Here is a 12,581-nt window from a genome sequence, read left to right as displayed (position 1 = left end):
TATAGTCGTTTTCATAGTTTGAAGTCTTAGTTTTAAATCCTTAATCCATTTTGATTTGATTTTTTTATATGGTGAGAGATAGGTGTCTAATTTCATTCTTCCAAATATGGAAATCCAGTTTTCCCAGCACCATTTATTGAAGAGACTGTCTTCAGTGTATGTTCTTGGCACCTTTGTTGAAAATGAGTTCACTGTAGGTACATGGACTTCTTTCTGTGTTCTCTATTCTGTTCCATTGGTCTTTGTCTGTTTTTATGCCAGTACCATGTTCTTTTGGTTACTATACCTCCATAGTATAATTTGAAGTCAGGTAATGTGATTCCTCCAGTTTTGTTCTTTTTGCTTAGGATAGCTTTGGCTATGCTGGGTCTTTTGTGGTTCCATATAAATTTTAGGATTTTTTTTTTTCTATTTCTGTGAAGAATGTCATTGGTATTTTAATAAAGACAAAATAGATGAACCTTGAGAACAAACATGCCAAGGAAAATAAGCCAGTGACTGAAAGACAGCTATTGTATGATTCCACATATATGTGGATACATGAGAGCATATATATGAATTTATGAGGTACTTAGAGTAGTCAAATTCATAGATAAAGTAGAATGGTGGTTGCCAGGGGTAGGGGGAAATGGGGAGTTATTTAATTAGGTATAGTTTTGCAAGATGAAAATGTTCAACAATGTGAATGTGGTTGTACAACAATGTGAAAGTACTTTACTGATATGTACTCTTAAAAATGGTTAAGACTTCTGGGCATGGTGGCTCATACCTGTAATCCTAGTACTTTGGAAGGCCATGGGGGTGAATCACTTGAGGCCAAGACCAGCCTGTGCAACATGGTGAAATCCTGTCCCTACTGAAAATACAAAACTTGGCTGGGTATGGTGGCGTGCGCCTATAGTCCTAGCTACTCAGGAGGCTGAGATACGAGAATTACTTGAATATGGGAGGCGGAGGTTACAGTGAGCCGAGATCATGCTACTGTGCTCTAGCCTGGGTGACAGAGGGAGAATCTGTCTCCAAAAAAAAAAAAATGTTAAGACAGACCAGGCATGATGGCTTATGCCTATAATCCCAGCACTTTGGGAGGCTGAGGCAAGAGAATTGCTTGAGCCCAGGAGTTGAAGACCTGCCTGGCAACAGAGCAAGACTCCTGTCTCTACAAATAAAAACTTTTAATTTAACTGAGCATGGTGACGAGCACCTGTAGTCCCAGCTACTTGGGTGGCTGAAGCGAGAGAATCACTTGAGCCCTGGAGTTAGAGGCTGCAGTGAGCTATGATCCCATCACTGCATGCCAACCAGGGCAACAGAGTCTCAAAAAGGAAAAAAAAAAAAAGGTTAACATGGTAAATTTTATGTTGTGTATATTTTACTTCAGTTAAAAAAATAAAGATCTCCTGACGCTTTGGCTTTGGATCAAAAAGGTTTTCGATCTCTGTAAAATTCATGTTAAAATCAAGTATGTGACTTGATTTACAATGATGCAGAATCGATTCGACTCTTCTGTATTTTTTACTTTATCCCTTTTGATTATTGTAGCACCTCTTCGTCTGTTTTATCCATATACATTGCTGCATGAGTTATTTTCTTTCTTCTCTATCAGTCTATCCACAAGATCTCTGAAGAGATCAGGTGTCCAAGCTTTGGCCCAGCAAACATGTTCTAGAAACTTCTTGCCAGGGAAGCAGCCATTCTCAGCTCAGGTAAGGTTGTTCAAAGCCAACAGCAGGTGGGAAAATAGAAGGAAACATTATGGAAATCAAGTGTACATTAAGAATTACCTTATAGTAGACTTGGACAGACAGCTGAAAAATGAAAATCAGACTCAATTGCCCGATGTACTTTTCTCTTTTCACATTTGCATGCATACTTGGGATAAACAGTAATTGAGACCACCTGTGCCCAACATGCTATGCCAGCAGAAATTGTTGCCTTCAGTGAGGTCTTGTTAAAAAAGCAGGTATGTGAGAACCTGACCATAATAAGAATTGGAGATGCTAAAGGAGACCATGTTAAAAGCTCAGGTTTTTCAGCAACTACTCAAGACCTCAAGACTGGGCCGTGTTTGTTCCTTAGGCAGCAGGAATTCTGCATGGCTCTATAAACCATAACACACGGGGTCTTTGTTTGCTTGAGGGCACTAAGATGATACCTGGTGTTTTATAGAGAGCATACGTGCTGTGCAGCGCATATGGCAGGGACTTAATAGTGGATGAGCAGACCATGAATGGCTCCAGAAAAGCAATTTGATGTTTTCAGTTGAAACCTCAGACACAAATCTTGATGTAGCATCGCATGTGGAAAGCACCATGTGCCAAACCCTGTGACACGGGCATGGGACTTTCCTAGCCTTCCAGGCGCTGAGGAAGGGGGCAGCCCAGTGCAGCCAAGCCGAGAAGTCAATGAGAGGCAAACACAGCCTAGGATTAAACAAACCTCTTAGTGATCTCCTTGGCTCAGAATCTGGAACGCAGGGCAATTCTTTGTCCTGCCTTACATTGGCACCCTCGTCTTTCTGCTTGGCAGTTTGTGAACTCAGTAGAGAGTTTTCTCTCTTGTCTCCCAGTCACCTCTGGCAGCTCTCAGACATAATGAATGACCTGAGGGCAGGCAGCACTTCAGTCTAGCTCAAGGCTGTTCTTGCGAAAGTTACTCAGGCCCTTGGTTTTCATAAAAATGGGAGATTTGCAAGGACTAGTGAAAGACAAAATCAGCAGCATAGGCTTCTGATGAAACAGGTGCTAAAAATGCTCACATAATTACAATCTCCATTTTCCTTTAAAAAAAAAACAAAAAACCCACAAAGTAAAACTTCCAGAATAGGTTCAATTATTGGTTTGTTCAGTAGACTTTTTTTATTTTTATTTTTATTTTTTTGAGAAGGAGTCTCACTGTCACCCAGGCTGGAGTGCAGTGGGGCAATCTTGGCTCACTGCAAACTCTGCCTCCCAGGTTCAAGCGATTCTCCCGCCTCAGCCTCCTGACCAGCTGGGACTACAGGCGCCTGCCACCACACCTGGCTAATTTTTGTATTTTTAGTAGAGACGAGGTTTCACCATGTTGGCCGGGATGGTCTTGATCTCCTGACCTCGTGATCCACTCGCCTCAGCCTCCCAAAGTGCTGGGATTACAGGTGTGAGCCCCCACACCTGACCATTAGACTTTTATTAGTTCCAGATTTCTACTTTATAGCCCCAACCTAACAGGGGAGGAGGGAAGGGAGCTCAGCAAGTTCCGGCACAGGAGGAGCTGAGTAAATGCAAGTCCTGTGATGGGCATGGGCTTTGCTTATGTGACCTCATTCTCACAACCATCCTAAAAAGAGCTTTTAGTCTCACAGTTTCATAGATTATGGAACAGATGGTTGGAGAGGATAAATATCTTGCTCAAAGCCAAAGAGCTAATAACTGGGTATTCCCTGGAACACCCAGGGGTCAGGATGCAACACCTCTAGGGCACTTGAGCTCTCCTTCCTGCTCTCCACTTGTCATTTCAGCTGTCTGTCGGCCTCATCCTTCCCCACTGCCAACAGATTTTCTTCACGTGCTGGGCTATAGTTATGTGGAATGTCTAGGGTTATACAGGAACTGACCCCGCCCTGGAAATTCCAGGGAAGACCCCACCCTGGCCCGCTCTCATGTACACACCTGTGGGGAGGAGAGAAATGCTTACTGTGACTTGCAGGCCCACCAAAACCCCACACATTGGGGAAGCAATAGTTGCCCAAAGAAATGGATTTGGGAGTTGTTATAAGACAGGGAAACATGGGAACTCTTGTAGGACAAAATGGTGAACTGGGGTTAAGTCTGGTAGGTCACCTGCTGCCAGTGCTTATCTCTGTTGTCTCAAAGGGGACAGTCATTTACATAGGTCTCAGAGAGGCAGACGCAGAAAAGAGGCCTGGCTGGAGGGGGAAATGCCTGCAGCCTCAAATCTTTTGCTCATCAGAAGCCCAGACCCCTGATTCTGTGCCCTGGAAACTTAGGAGGATGTTGTATTATTTAAACCAACTAGTGTAGGCTGGACAGGATTCAGAATGAAAGGCTTCAAATATTTTTTAATTTGAAAATAAGTACTAAAAATAGGCAGTTACCAAATGCCAGTAACAATCTATTAGCAGTACCTACCCCAAGGTCCAGGCCACAGCAAACACCTTGTGGGCTTTGGGGAGGTCAAGGCCAGAAAGCACGTTCAGTGTCTGCTGCAAGTAGTGAGTGAGTCCACTCAGGCCCAGGCAAGACCACAGCCCTGCCTTCCCCGTCCTGTGCTTCCTGGAACAGAAAGAGCTCTTTGGCCTCATCTTGTCTATTTGATCCTTGGGGAAGCCGTGAACTCAAATAGAATTTAAAGGCAAATTGTCTATTTTTGGTAATGATAGAAAAATAACTACTTTTAAAGCTTGTTAGCTCTTCAGCATGTTATAGCTCTAGGGTTTCAGAGAAATGAACTTGACAAGCAGGAGTTCAAGGGCAAAGTCAAGTTTCTCCTTACGTTTTGCACTTGTACAATCTCAGTGCTGACTAGCAACTTGATCTCTAGTGTCCTAGGAGATTTTATGGATTACACGTGAGAGATCATTTGGCATTTGGGTTTATTCGATGTGTATAAATGCCTCAAACATGCTTCTCTCATGGGAGTTGCAACCCTCCATCACTGCCCACTGGTTTTCACCTCCCTCTCTGGCTGCAATCCACCACAAACAGTACATGTGTTAGTCTTTCTTGGTTTGTTTTTTGAGCTTGAGGGGTTTTTTTGGCATTAAAATAAATTGCGGTAAAATGCATGTAACAAAATGTACTTGTCTTAACCATTTTTAAGTATACAGTTCAGTAGCATTAAGGAAATTCACGTTTTGCAACCAATCTCCAAAACATTTTTACCTTGCAAAACTGAAACTCTATACACATTAAACAACTCCACAACCCCACTGCCCCTCTCCCTTGGCAACCATCATTCTACTTTCTGTGTCTATGAATATGACTACTCTAAATACCTCAAAAAAAGGGAATCATATTTGTCTCTTTGTGGCTTATTTCACTTGAAATACTGTCCTCAAGGTTTATCCATGTTGTAGCATGTGTCAAAATTTCCTTTCTTTTTAAGGCTGAATATTTCATTGAATGTATGAACCACATTTTGTTTGTTCATTCAAGGACACCGGGTTGCTTCCACTTCTTAGTTATTGAGAATAACGCTGCTGTGAACATGGGTGTACTGATATCTCTCTGAGACCCTGTGCTCAATTCTTTTGGTTATATACCCAGAAGTGTGATTGCTAAATCATATAGTAGTACTAGTTTTCATTCTTTGAGGAAACTCCTTATTGTTTTCCATAGCAGTTGCATTATTTTGCATTCCCACCAATAGTGCAAAAGGGTCCCAATTTCTCCACACCTCAACACCACTTATAATTTTATTTTGTTTGCATAGTAACCATCCTCATGGGTGTAAGGTGGTATCTCATGATTTTGATTTGCATTTTCCTAAGATTAATGATGTTGAGCCTCTTTTCATGTGCTTATTTGTCAAATATATATCTTCGAAGAAATGTCTATTCAAGTCCTTTGCCCATTTTTAAATCAGATTGTGTTTTGTTGTTGACTTGTAGGAATTCCTTATGTATTCAGGATATTAACTCCTCATCAGACATATGATTTGCAAATATATTTTCACATTCCATAGGTTGCCTTTTCACTCTATTAATTGTGTTCTCTGATGCACATAAGTTTTAACTTTTGAGGTAGTCCGACTTGTGTATTTTTACTTTAGTTTCCAGTGTTTTTGGTATCATATCCAAGAAATCATTGCTACATCCAATGTCAAGAAATTGTTCCCTCTATGTTTTCTTCTAGGAGTTCTATAGTTTTCAGTCTAATCCATGGTCTTTAATCCATTTGATTTTTACATACGGTATAAAGTAAAGATTAGACTTCATTCTTTTGCATGTGGATATCTAATTCCAGCACCATTTGCTGGGGTAAAGAAACAAAACTGTCCTTTCTCCATGGAGTGGTCCTTGCACCCTTGACAAACATCATTTGACCACACATGGGAGGATTTATATCTGAACTCTCTATTTTGTGTATTCGTTTATATGTTTGTCTTTATGCCAGTACCACATTGTTTTGATTACTATAGATTTGTAATAAGTTTTAAAATTAGAAAGGATGAAACTTACAACCTTTCTTCTTCCAACATTCTTCTTTAGCAAGATTATTTTCACTCTTCAGGGTCCCTTGAGATTTCATATGAATTTTAGGATGGGTTGGTTTTTTCCTGCAAAAAATGCCATTAAGATTTTTTAAATATTTTTTATTTTTATTTGTAGAGATGAGATCTCGATTTATTGCTGAGGCTGGTCTCAAACTGCTGATCTCATGCGATCCTCCCACCTTGGCCTCCCAAAATTCTGAGATTACAGGCATGAGCTGCTACACCCAGCCACCATTAGGATTTTGATAGCAATTGCATTAAGTCTGTAGATTGCTTCGTGTAGTATGAACAGTTTAACAACATAAGTCTTCCAATCCAATAACACAGTATGTCCTTTCATGTACTGATGTCATCTTTAGTTTCTTTCAGTAACATTCTATAGTTTTCAGTATACATGTCTTTTGCCTCCTTGGTTAAATGTACTCCTAGGTATTTTGTTTTAATGTCTGATGCTAATGCAAACAACTGTTTTCTTAATTTCCTTTTCAGGTTTTTTTTATTGTTGTAACACAACTGATTTTTTGCCTGTTGATTTTTATACCTTACAACCTTGCTGAATTTGTTTATTAGTTCTAACAGGCTTTTGGTGTTGTCAGAACTAATGGAATAATTAGGATTTTTCTACATATAACATTATGTTACCTGTGAAGAGAGATCATTTTACAACTTCTTTTCTAGTCTGGGTGCCCTTTTTTTTTTTTTTTTTTGCTTAATTGCTCTGGCTAAGACTTGCAGTATTTTGTTCAGTAGAAATCGTGGAAGTAGACAATCATGTCTTGTTCCTGATCGTAGAGGAAAAGCTCACAGTCTTTCACCGTTGAGTGTGATATCTGCTGTGGGTTTTTCATATATGGCATTTATTACATTGAGGTAATTTTCTTCTCCTAGTTCGTTGAGTGTTTTTATTGTGAAAGGGTGTTGAACTTTATGAGATTTTTTTTTTTTTTTTTTTTTTTGCATCACTTGAAATGATTATGTGGGTTTTTCTGTCATTCTGCAAATGTTGAGTGATTTTCCTATATTGAACCATTCTTGTATTCCAGGAATAAATCCCACTTGGTCATGCTGTATAATTCTTCTAATGTGCTGTTGAAATCGATTTGCTAGCATTTTGTTGAGGATTTTACATTGCTTTTCACTTGCTGCTTTCAAGATTTCTTCTTTGTCTTTGCTTTTTGATTATAATGTTTCTCAGTGTAGGTCTCCTACTTGTTAATTGAGCCTCTCATATTTATATTTCAATTTCATTCCTCAAAGCTGGGAAATTTGCAGACATTATATTTTTCACATAAGCTCTTTGCCACTTTCTGTCTTTTGTTTGAGAACCTCATAATGTATATATTGGTTGGCTTGATAGTGTCCATTAAGTCCCTTAGGAACTTCACTTTTCTTCATTCTTTTTGTTCCTGACTCAGTACCTTCAAATGTCATGTCTTCAAGTTTGCTGATTCCTTCTGCTTCATCAAGTCTGTTGTTTCATCCTTCTAGAGAATTTTTCAATTCAACAATTACATTTTTCAGCTCCAGAATCTGGCTTTTAAAAAAATTTCTCAGCCGGGCATGGTGGCTTATGCCAATAATCCCAGCACTTTGGGAGGCCAAGGTAGGGATCACGAGGTCAAGAGATCGAGACCATATTAGGCAACATGGTGAAACTCCATCTTTACTAAAAATACAAAACAAAAAATTAGCTGGGCATGGTGGCACGTACCTGTAGTCCCAGCTACTCGGGAGGCTGAGGCAGAAGAAGTGCTTGAACCTGGGAGGCGGAGGCTGTAGTAAACAGATCACACCACTGCACTCTAGCCTGGGCAACAGAGTGAGACTCCATCTCGGAAAAAAAAAAAAAAGTATCTGTTGATAGTTTCATTTTGTTCATACATTGTTTTCCTAATTTTATTTAGTTGTTTGGCATATTTAAGATACTTGTGGTGTTTTTGTTTTGTTTTGGGACAGAGTCTCATTCTGTCACCCAGGCCAGAGTGCAGTGATGCAATCTTGGCTTACTGCAACCACTGCCTCCCAGGTTCTCAGTCTCCTGAGTAGCTGGGACTACAGGCACGTGCCACCATGTCCAATTAATTTTTGTGTTTTTAGCAGAGACAGGGTTTCACCACGTTGGCCAGGCTGGCCTTGAACTCCTGGCCTCAAGTGATACACCAGCCTCGGCCTCCCAAAGTGCTGGGTTCACAGGCATGAACCGCCACACCCAGCCTGACAGTTGTTTACATACTTTGTCAAGTAAGTCAGAGGTCTGTATTCTAATTAGGATTGATTTCTGGAGATTTATTTTATACGTTTGAATAGACTATGTTTCATTGTTTCTGTGTACACTTTGTGATCTCTTTTTGAGGTGTGGTTATTTGAAGAAACATCCAGCTCTCCCAGTCTTTACCAGCTGGCTTTGTGCAGGAGAATACCTTCACTAATCAGTCTAGCTTAAAGGCTCAGCGTCTTCTCAAACCGTTTCTGGGGCTGTGTCTTCCCTGGGACCTTGTGTGTGTTATTTTTGTATTACTTATGTTTACTTGTATTGTACTTAGGTGTCATGTGCATTCCTCTTCCTGTTATCTATTGCCCCAAAGCACCGTGGATCTGAGAGCTGCCTGCTATTCTAGTGCACCAGAGCACTCCCCCTCTGCTTTACAGCCTCTAACCATGTGTCCAAAGTGTGTCACTGTTCCTCAGTGCTCTGAGTCAGGAACAACAGAAACTAGTCCCTTAAGCAGCCCTCAGACATCTAACTAGTAAGTTACAAGGCAAGTTCCGCCTTTTTCCTTTAGTCCCAAGGGATAAACTGGGATTGAGGCAGTTTCCTTTGATAATGCCATGCTGCACCAGGGAAGAGGTGGAACAAAGGTGACCAAAATTTCATGAAATTTCCTATAACTTTGAGTGTGACTTGTTCTTGTTTAAACATTCACTAGGTTGCCGTAGCTTCTTAGCTGATTTCTAGAGTTTTTATAAGATATTTTGGTCTGAATATTGTCTAGATGGTGTTTCCCTGGGGAAATGAGCCTGGAGCTTCCTAATCTGCCATCTTGCTGAATGTCATCCCTCTCATCTCTCTAGTTTAAAACATCATGTTATTTTGTCTTATATTACTGAATAAAATTAGTAGGATAAACAGAATGAAATCCAAATAGTATAGTATGGCATGAAATTAAAAATAAGTCTCCTTATCCAGTTCCCAAACCCCATTCCCACTTCCTAAGGATAACCACTTGTAGCCATTTGTCTTTTGAAGTCTTCTGAGGGTTACTTCCTTTATTTTAAATAACGTAAGCATACCTTCATTTCTTGATTCATCAACTTTGAATTGTGCAAATGATTTTATGCACCAAAAGATGAGGCTTGTAACAGAATCCTTGTCCTCCTTCTTCCAGTTTTTGTTATATTTTTATATCTAAATATCTCATCTGTTAGAACTTCAAATGGTAATTTTAAACATACATGTATAGAGTTCATGAGTTCTGAATATGTAAAGGAGATTGACACTTATTCCCCTCCATTTCTTTAACCCCACACCATCTTCTGAATTTTGTTTTCTAAAACTTACGTTTTGTTCTGTGACTATAGTATTTTATGCTTTCACTTAAAAAGGTATTTAAATATATTTATAATTCACTGTACAAACAAGATATGTGATGAGCACTAAATGAAATGCAATATTTGTCTCTAAAGTCATCCCTGTCAGATGACATTTCCTTTCTTAAATTTTACAGAACATATTTACTGAGTGCCTCCTGCATGGCCCATCTGTTCTGGGCACTTAGAGTACGCTCATTAGTTGCTCAAAATCATATTGTATCTTTGGACCTGTTTTTGGTTTAAACAAACATATCTACAATTGCCTTTCCTTTTTGTTTGTTGATGGTAAAATGTGTGACACAGTTTGGATATTTGTCCCTACCCAAATCTCTTGAATTGTAATCCCCAGTGATGAGGTGGGGCTTGGTGGGAGGTGTTTGGGACATAGGGGCAGATCCCTCATGGCTTAGTGCTGTCTTTGCAATAGTGAGTTCTTGTGAAATCTGGTCATTTAAAAGTGTGTGTCCAACCAGGCGCCGTGGCTCTTGCCTGTAATCCCAGCACTTTGGGAGGCCGAGGCGGGTAGATCACCTGAGGTCAGGAGTTGGAGACCAGCCTGGCCAACATGGGGAACCCCGTCTCTACTAAAAATACAAAAGTTAGCCAGTTGTGGTGGCATGTGCCTGTAGTCCCAGCTACTCAGGTGCTGAGGCAGGAGAATCATTTGAACTCGGGAAGCGGAGGTTGCAGTGGGCTGAGATCACACCACTGCACTCCAGCCTGGGCAACAGAGCAAGACATCATCTCAAAAAAAAAAAAAGTGTGTGCCCCCTCCCCCACTACTCTCTCTCTTGCTCATGCTCTGGCCATGTGATGCCCCAGAAGCTGAGCAGGTGCTAGCACCATGCTTCCTATAAAGCCTGCAGAATCATGAGGCAATTAAACCTCTTTTCTTTATAAATTACCCAGCCTTGGGTATTTCTTTATAGCAATGCAAGAAGGCCTAATACAGTGTGTTAACTGTATTACTAACATCTCAGCTTCAATGTCGCTGTCTCAGCATGGTGATATCTTAAACTACAGTTCCTCTCCTATGCCCCGAGTTGTTTATCCAGAGCACTTACCATTTTCTAATCTGTTACATAATTCACTTATTTATTTGGCTTAATATCTTTCTGCATACCCCCAAGTAGAACTAAAACTCTTGGAGGCTTAAGAAATTTGTTCACTGCTGTATCCTCAGTGTCTAAACAGTACCTTGGCACATAATGCTCAATAAAAATGTTTTGATTGCATGTTATCTTCCTGCTATTGAATGGTATCCGTTTAATATGCTTCTTGTAAACAGTTGTTCTAAAATCTCTCATTGTTTGTTCTAATTTGGATAGAATGCCTTCTAGGTTGGCTTCAGACCTAGAAATCCTGAGATTTATTTTATTACTAGATTTGTTCTCTATCTTGCAGTGTTTTCACGATGGGTGTGTGAAAAGTAAAGCCGTTCATTGCTAGTGTAATCATCTTTATTCTGCCATCTTACTTCATTGAGAGTATGGTTGTAGACAGAGTTCATTGAGAGTATGGCTGTAGACAGAATTCTAGTTCAAAATAATGTCTTCTCCAAAGTCGGAGGGGAGTGCCCCATTATATTCCAGACCACAGTATTGCTGTTGAGAAATCGGGTAATCTTCAAAAGTTGAAGGAATAATCAGAGAAATAATATTTCCCATAGCTGAATATATGAGTCTTCAGAACAAAAGGTCCTTGAGGGCTGTGAAGTGAGAAAGTGTAATTGTAAAAACAAATTTTTTTTTAATTTGAAGAGACTTTTTTTTAATCTTTTTCCTCTGAAGAGCGTTTTCCTTGCTTTTTGTAAAACTCTCATTAATCACAGATTGGACTGCCTGACCCTCTACTGTGTCCTTCACAGTAGAACGAGTATTTCCTAGATTCTTTTGTTGTTGTTGTTGTTGTTGAGACGGAGTGTCACTCTGTCGCTCAGACTGGAGTGCAGTAGCGCGATCTCGGCTCACTGCAACCTCCGCCTCCTGGGTTCAAGCGATTCTCCTGCCTCAGCCTCCTGAGTACCTGGAATTACGGATGTGTGCCACTATGCCTGGCTAATCTTTGTGTTTTTAGTAGAGATGGGGTTTCACCATGTTGGCCAGGCTGGTCTCGAACTCCTGACCTTGTGATCCGCCCACCATGGCCTCCCAAAGTGCTGGGATGACAGGCTTGAGCCACTGTGTCTGGCCCTTAGATTCTTTTTGTAAAAGGGACAGGGTCTTGCTATGTGGCCCAGGATGAACCCAACTCCTGGGCTCAAGTGATCCCTCTGCCTCACCCTCCAAAGTAGCTGAGGCTACAGACACGCATCACCATGCCCAGCTGGTATTTTTCTAAAATGTCTATTTGATCATACTAGTTTCCTATAGGAATATCAGATTGAAAAGAGGGAAAAAGGGAGAAAGGACTGCTTGTTTCTGTTTCTGGTTTTAGGAGTAGCAGATCTTTTTATGCTATTGGCCTAGATGGTCTGTGGACTTAATTCCATTGTGCACTGATTGGATGTGGCTGCGTTTACAGAGGGACAGTCCAGTCACTTATTAGGTACACTTACGCTGTACCTATCCAAGCAACGAAAATCAGGTGAGCAAAACTTACATACACTTGTGAAAAATTATAATAGGACACAATGGACATTATGGACATTGGAAAGAGATTGAACTTAAACCATTTGGAATCTGGGTGGTTTTGCCAAAAGACAGAAGCAGAGTAGTTTTTACCTCCTTTGCAGTATTTCTGAAAAGTAAAACACTTTTTTGTAGAAACCCGGA

The 12,581-nt window shown here is 40.4% G+C and overlaps 1 long non-coding RNA gene across 2 annotated transcripts in view; it reads left to right on the top strand.

Annotated features, from left to right (window-relative positions):
* Positions 1-12,581, top strand: part of LOC141407059 (uncharacterized) — a 29,468-nt gene that overhangs the window by 11,885 nt on the left and 5,002 nt on the right. For both annotated transcript variants that reach the window (XR_012414053.1, XR_012414052.1), the window contains 2 exons: positions 1,607-1,706; positions 12,244-12,393. This is a non-coding gene — a long non-coding RNA (uncharacterized lncRNA). The remainder of the gene's footprint in view (positions 1-1,606; positions 1,707-12,243; positions 12,394-12,581) is intronic.

This window comes from Macaca fascicularis, chromosome 6 (assembly GCF_037993035.2).
Source record: "Macaca fascicularis isolate 582-1 chromosome 6, T2T-MFA8v1.1".
NCBI lineage: Eukaryota > Metazoa > Chordata > Mammalia > Primates > Cercopithecidae > Macaca > Macaca fascicularis.
The sequence above is the reverse complement of the archived record's forward strand: the minus strand, read 5'-3'. Positions and strand labels throughout refer to the sequence as shown.